Source organism: Mandrillus leucophaeus, unplaced genomic scaffold (genome assembly GCF_000951045.1).
Source record: "Mandrillus leucophaeus isolate KB7577 unplaced genomic scaffold, Mleu.le_1.0 Scaffold537, whole genome shotgun sequence".
Classification (NCBI taxonomy): domain Eukaryota; kingdom Metazoa; phylum Chordata; class Mammalia; order Primates; family Cercopithecidae; genus Mandrillus; species Mandrillus leucophaeus.
Genome location: NW_012105775.1, coordinates 670,206 through 678,041, shown reverse-complemented (window position 1 = coordinate 678,041; position 7,836 = coordinate 670,206).

Here is a 7,836-nt window from a genome sequence, read left to right as displayed (position 1 = left end):
AAATTAGCCAGGCATAGTGGCACGTGCCTGTAGTCTCAGCTACTTGGGAGGCTGAGGGAGAAGAATCACTTGAACCCGGGAGGCAGAGGTTGCAGTGAGCTGATATGGCGCCACTGCACTCCAGCCTGGGTGACAGAGCAAGACTCTGTCTCAAACAAACAAAAAAGCAAACAAACAAAAAAACAGTCCTTGGGCTGGGTATAGTAGCTCACACCTGTAACCCCCACACTTTGGGAGCTTGAGGTGAGAGGATCACTTGATACCAGGAGTTCAGGACTAGCCTGGGCAGTATACCAAGTGAGACGCTGTCTGTACAAAAATGTATAAAAAAATTAACTGGGCATGGTGGTATGCACTTGTATTACTGCAGCTACTTGGGAGGCTGAGGCGGGAGGATCACTTGAGCCCAGGAGTTCCAGGCTGCAGTGAGCTATGATTGTGCCAGTGCACTCCAGCCTGGGCAACAGAATGAGACTGTCTTGCAATATATATATATATGTATGTATGTATTTAGAGTAAGTCTACAATTATATCCATGTGAATCTGCAAGTCTCACACTTCAAAGAAAATAATACAAATCTATTTTCTGCCTTACAAACCCTGTCCTCTTCGCCACTACTCCTTGTCCCTCTTTCAGACACACCTCAAACCTGAAGCTTCCCTTAAAGTCCTCTCCTCTAACCTTCACAACATTCATCATTTTGTTGGGGGTTGCCTGAAGTAGCACCCGCCGTATCTTTTAAATGTTTTTGCTGCACAAAATTCACACCATTTCCTCATTCTGTGAGTAGAATTAATCTGTTTTACTCAGTTTTCGCCAGGAGGGTGTGGCATATCTATACTGCTGATTGACTTTTCTGGACACCCTCCCAGGTCCCCCTCATGTCTCCATGCTGTAGTTTGAAAAAAGTAGATTTAGGTAACCCTTTGTTCTAAAGATGGCTAAAAGACAACTAGACTAAGATCCATACAACAATGAAGTTTTCTGAGAAAATTCAGGTAGGATACATCCTTTAGTGAGTAAATGTTTATGAATGCTTCCAAGGACGGCAATAGGTACAGACTCTTACTAGCAAATACTCACTCTAAACCGAAGGCTTAGGCTCGAGAGTGAGGAGCACTGGTTACTGCAGGAAAGCTGGAGGAAGGAATTGCTTTTTAATTGTATAATGTTCAATAATGTCTGTGGAGCCTCTTATTTACCACACAGAGAAAGTTCATGAACATTTTCTTAGTTAGAAAAAAAAACTTTCAAATTAAGATGAACCTGCCAATTTTGTGCCAATGCACAAAGTGAAGGGCAGTATTTAAATTAAATTTATAAAGATGGATTTGTGTATTCTACCTCCCCTGCACTTACACACACACACACACACACACACATCTATTACCTTCTATTATTCTCTCTTATGGGAAAGACAGGTAGGCTAAGACCCTAGTGGATGCTTGTTGATGTTAGAGATTCAGAGGTCAAGGTGGTGGTCATTCCTGGTGTCCTACAGCCAGCTGCCTGAGGAGAGAGGGCAAGGCATGTCTGCACCAGGCAGCCTTTGGACTTTGTCTGGAAAGCAGTGAGGGAATCCTGGTAGCTTCTCATTCTGTTGACCTCATAAGGCATCCCTCATGGGTCTGGAGTGCTGACCCTGAGTTGCTGTGGGGGCCCCACAGGGCTTGCTTCAGAGGAGATTTCGTAATGCAGAGAGTCTTCCATGCATGGCTAAGCAGTGTGGGGACGTGTTCTCTCCTTAGAAGCCACAGCCTGCTGATACGGTCTTTTCCAGCAGCCAAGTCCAGAAGAAGGAAAATGAAGATGGCTTCTGATTACAAACCACCACCATGGTCCTCTGCTTGAGCAGAGCATTGACTCAGACATGAGGCTCCTCCTAGGACAGGGCGCACACCAACGCTTGCCTGAAGCAGCCAGGCTGGAGACATGGGCTCAGAGAGGGACAGAGTCATTGCATGATCTTGGATCCTGCTGAGACTGAACTAGAGCTGAAGGGACTTGAGTTAGGAATTAGAACTTCCTGGCTGAAAAGGTCAACAGACATTAAAAGTGGCTGTGGTGTATCCTTCTCTAGAGATTTGGGGAAAAAGGGACATTTTCTCTGGGGAATAGCATGAATTATAATCCAGCCCCAAATATGGAAATGCTTTTAAGGTCTCTTCTACCATTTTATTTCTACCCTTGATGACTTACCCAGGAGTACATAAAAACAAATCTGAGGCTGCCCAGGGCTCTGCTGACAAGTCTGAGGACTAGGCACTTTGATTTGTCTAGGAAGTAATGAATTTCCACTGTTTTGAAATTAAGACGAGGCCAGGGACAGTGGCTTACACCTGTAATCCCAGCACTTTGGAGGCCATATTGGGAGATTTGCTTGAGCACAGGAGTTCGAGACCAGCTTGAGCAAAACAGGGAAACACCTAACTCTACAAAATAAAAGAAATTAAAAAATCAGCTGGGTGTGGTGGCATGTGCCTGTAGACCCAACTACTTGGGAGGCTGTTCCGGGAGATGGCTTGAGCCCAGGAGGTTGAGGCTGCAGTGAGCCATGGTCAAGCCACTGTACTCCAGCCTGGGTGACAGAGTGAGACCCAGCCTCAAAAACACAACGAAATAAAGAGGATTGTCATGTGCTGTGAATTGTACTACAACAAACTGTACCTTTTAATAACAGAAGATCTGCAGGCTTGGAGTGTTTTGAAAGAGAAGAAAGGTAGAAGATGAGGTTGGAGAAGGGCTTGGGGCTAGATGATGAAGACTATGGAAGGGGCTTTGAACTTGAAGCAAGGAAAGCAGTCCAAAAATAAAAGTCCAGGTGGAAAATATTTTGACTTGGACTAAGGTTCCTGCCAGAAGATGAAGAGAAGAGGCTGCATTTGAGGTCGTTTTTGAAGCTACAGCATTCCTGAACTGCTGGTGGATTGGATATTGGATCTGGGAGGTGAGGGAGAAGAAGGAATCAAGCATGGCTTTAGGATTCTGGATTAGGTAACAGTGTGGATGTGTGTACCAGAGACAAATGGAGAAATGGGTGTGCTGTGAGTGTGTGTGCAAACACGTATGTGTGTTGGGGTTAGATTGACAAATCTAATGACATGTCAAGTATGTGATGGGGTGCAGGAAATGCCACCCCAAAATGTGATGCCTTGGAAATTGAGAAAACAGCAGAAGCTGGAAGGCCCCTCTGACCTTCTGTCACTCCTTTCTCCCTTGAAGTGGGACATAGAAACGAACATTCTCCTCACCCCTTCTTCCCTAAAGCAGACCATCAAACCTAGGACGGTGACTCTGATCTTCTCTTTTCCTCCGAATACCCTCACGTACCAGGTATCCTGTTTTATCCCTAAAGGAAAGGAATGCCACACAGGGACCCCAGGAAGAAACTGAACAAACAGGCCTTCCTAAGTTCCCCCCTTTAGATCACACCTTTTTTTTTCTCCAATCATACTTCTGCACCGCTGTCCATAACAATACACATATCTTCCCATTCCTTTGGTTCTTCATTTCTGAGGGTACTCTTGCCACATAAAACATAATAAAATAAATTTATATGCTCTTCTCTTTTTAACCTGTCTTCTGTTATAGGAGTCTCAGCCATTACTCTCATATTGGGTGAGGAAAAGATACATTTTTTCTTCCCTACATATGCAATTGTATTTTCTGACCTGAATATAAAGGAAGAAATTAAGGCTGGAGGTGAAGATAAGAATAGACTCTGCTTATCCATAATAACTGAAATCTAAGGTAATGATGAAATAGTCCAAGCAGAGACTAAGGAGAGAGAAGAAAAGGAGTAGGGAGCTGGGTCAGATCCAAAAGAAAATACATAAGGGATGGAAGCAGAATAGAAGACCCCATATGATACTAAGAAGTGGTCAGAGTGGAAGAAAAAGTCAGGAGAATGTGGGCTCACAGGTGAAGGTGAAGAGTGTTGAGAAGGAGAGGTGATCAGGAATGAGGGTACTGGGAGAGTTCAGCGAGGGTACTGGGAGAGTCCAGGGAAGTAATAAAGGAACCCAGTGAGAACTGCTGCAGAGAAGTGCAGTGGGAAGCGCCCTGGGCTTCAGTGGAGTTGGGACAGTGTTAGCGTGAAGGGGCAGAGACGATGCTATCTGAAGGGGAATGTTTAAAAGCGTAACTGCAGGCCTGGACACACAGTCAAGGGGAGAAGAACACGTGTTGACTGAGTTTGAGGAGATTCCTTTTAGAAGCACAGCTGGAGCTGAACCTTGAGTGATTTTAGGATTTCACTTAGCTGAAGGGGAGGAGAGAGATTTTACACATGGGGAATGAGCCTGAACAAAAGACTGGACCTACACTTCCAGCACAGTAGGCATGAGCCACTTGTAACACAGGTTCTAGATGTATGCCTAATTCAAATGGAGATGCACCCTCAGTGCAAAATACACACCAAATGTCAAGGACTAACTATGAAAAAAAGATTGTATAATATCTCATTTTCAATTTTATGTGATTACATCTTGAAAAGGTAATCTATTGGATATGCTGGGTTACATAAAACAGATCATTATAATTAATTTTATAATTTTCTCTTTTTACTTTTTACGTGAGAGTATTAGAAAATTTAAAATTACATTCACAGCTTGCCGCCTGTTTCTATCAGACAGCGCTGGCCAGAGATGGAATGAGATTGCGTGACACGAGGGCCACCAGAGGAGAGTGTGTGCTCCGGCATAAAAGAAGATGAGTTTGGATCATTTTAGTGGAGTCTAAGTGGAGAGAGTCTCCAAAGGCAAGCAGAGATACGCCAGGAGAAGGCTGTTGGAATTTCTGAAGCAGGAGAAGGGCTCTAATCTATGGGAAATAGGCATAGGGGAGTCTGTGTTTTTAAATAATGAGAAAACTAATAGAAGGAAGGGTCCCACGAGCCTTCCTTCTATTCAGTTTCTTCGTCTTCCAGCACTTCAGTCAGCAGACAATCCAGAGCTTGATGTCAGAGGCTGGGGCTTGGAGGTGAACAGTGAACTCACTAGAAGAGAAAGGAGAGCTAAGTCTGTTGGTCAACTCCTGTGCACATAGCCTGGCAGGAGGTGCCTTATGTCATGGAGTAAGATGGTCAGGCACAAGGACTTTGGAGCCAAGCAGCCTGGGACGAAATTCCAGCTGCCCCTCTTACCTACTGTGTGACTTGAAGTAAGTCAGAGAGCCTCTCTCGGCTTGGTTTTCTCTTTTGTTTAAGGCCTTGAATACTGTACATAGGGCTGCAGTGAGTTCTAATGAGGTCATGTATGAGAAATACATAGCCAGATATGTATGTACACAGGAGCACTGTGACTTTCAGTTAACATTCATTGTTATCATCGTTGTATCCATTTAACAGCTCTGTAAGGTGGGGAGGGGTGTTGAGATACCATTTTATAGGTGAGGGTGCTGGACAAGGGCTATAATCAGAGCATCTTGATTTCAGGCTCTCCTCAGTAGCACCATGGACAGATCACAGGTCACTATGAAGTTTAACCTGTGCTCACAACACATTGGGCCAACTTGGGGATGATAGCGGGCTGGTCCATCTCTTCCAGGGTAGATAGCTCACGAGAAACAACTGCACTTCCAAACCTTGCTTCTTAGAACGTCCCCTCCCCACCTCTCCACTCCTCCCCCTCTTCTCTCTCCCTAAAAACCTAGAACCGTTTCTTAAAAACTGGTATCTTTTTGTTCCTTCATTTGTTTGTACTGCACATCTCATGAGTCAGCACAAAGCTTTTTAGTGCATCAGGAGATGTTTATATTACCCCCTCTCTATGGGAGATTAGGGACAAAGAAGGCAAGAGACTGGGCTTTTTGTGCATTTTTTAGACACTCCTAACCAGAACCTCTGTAGACAGTGTGAGGTTCCTCATCTTTAAACGTGTATAGTAACATTTGAGAGAAAGCAATTTTTTTAGTGTAGAAGCATAAGTATGGCAGTGAGAGTGGAGACAGTGTGTAAGAAGAGAGAATGACCAAGGGCAATGATGTAAGTGTGAACAAACCTGTTAGCAGGTGAGTTCCTGCTTTCTGGGCAGTCCCTGAGACTCTGAGAATGACCCACTAAAGACAGCCAGGCCTCTGGGAGACCCGGTTTTCAAAGTCACAGTGTGTAAGGGGGGTTGAAGTCACTGAAAACACTCTCACCCAAATCTTTATCTCTCCCCACTTGCATTGCATCTGAAATCTCAGCATTACAGCTTTGTTTTTAGAGGTAAGGTTTTATTGTTACTTATGAAGATTTGTTAAAAAGCACCAAACTGTTCACAATAGCAGATAAAAGAGAGCCAGCGTAGTGATGTTGGTTACATAAAGTATGACACATCCCTCCCATGGCATACTACACATGCCTTAAAGATGGTGATGATAGAGATCTCTGTTGATATGGAAAGATATTCAGGATATAGTGTGTAAAAAAAAGAAAAGGTACAGAAGCAAGATTCCACTTTTGCTTAGGAAAAGTCTTCAAATATACAGGTGTACATGAGATGTAATTCAATTTACTATTGAATTATAGATTTTTTCTTTTTGCTTATCTGTATCTTCCAATTTTTCTATTAAGAACAAAGATTTATTCTGTGCCTTAAAATATTTTAAATGCAAGTCATCTAGTTGTCATTACGTACAAGTTAGTAGGCATTAATTAATAAATAAATTATCCTATTGAGTTCTTGTTTAATTGGCATAGAGTTTCAGTTTTCCAAGATGAAAGAACTTCAGGATATTCACTGTACAACAACCTGAATGTACTTGACATTTCTGACTTGTACACTTAAATATGGTTAAAATGATAATTTTTTTTTTTTTTTTTTTTTTTTTGAGATGAAGTTTCACTCTCTTTGCCCAGTCTGGAGTGCAATGGCGCGATCTTGGCTCACTGCAACCTCCGACTCCTGGGCTCAAGCGATTCTCCTGCCTCAGCCTCCTGAGTAGCTGGGATTACAGGCATGCGCCACCATGCCTGGCTAATTCTGTATTTTCAGTAGAGACGGGGTTTCTCCATGTTGGTCAGGCTGGTTTCGAACTCCCAAGCTCAGGTGATCCGCCCACCTCAGCCTCCCAAAGTGCCGGGATTACAGGCGTGAGCTACCACGCCCAGCCGATAAATTTTATGTTATGTGTATTCTACCACAATTAAATATTTTTTAAACCGAAGAAAAATGGGGAATAAAGACAGCTGAGAAGAGTACAACAGGGCCAGCAGTGGATTAAAGGCCTCCCATTCTCCCATCTCATCTGCAGAAAATTCTTGTCCATAGTTCTTTTTTTTTTAACTGTTTCATTGAATGATCTAAACATCATGGACTTTATTTTTCTTAAACTATTGACTTTTTAATTTTCTTAATTAAACTTTAAGTTCTGAGGTACATGTGCACAACGTGCAGGTTTGTTAATATGTATACGCGTGCCATGTTGGTGTGTTGCACCTATTAACTCGTCATTTCCATTAGGTATATCTCCTAATGCTATCCCTCCCCCTTTCTCCCACCCCACAACAGGCCCCAGTGTGTGATGTTCCCCACCCTGTGTCCAGGTGTTCTCATTGTTCAATTCCCATCTATGAGTGAAAACATGCGGTGTTTGGTTTTCTGTCCTTGCGATAGTTTGCTCTGAATGATGGTTTCTAGCTTCATCCATGTCTCTACAAAGGACATTAACTCACCCTTTTTTATGGCTGTATAGTATTCCATGGTGTATATGTGCCACATTTTCTTAATCCAGTCTATCATTGACGGACATTTGGATTGCTTACAAGTCTTTGCTATTGTGAATAGTGCCACAAGAAACATATGTGTGCATGTGTCTTTATAGCAGCATGATTTATAATCCTTTGGGTATAT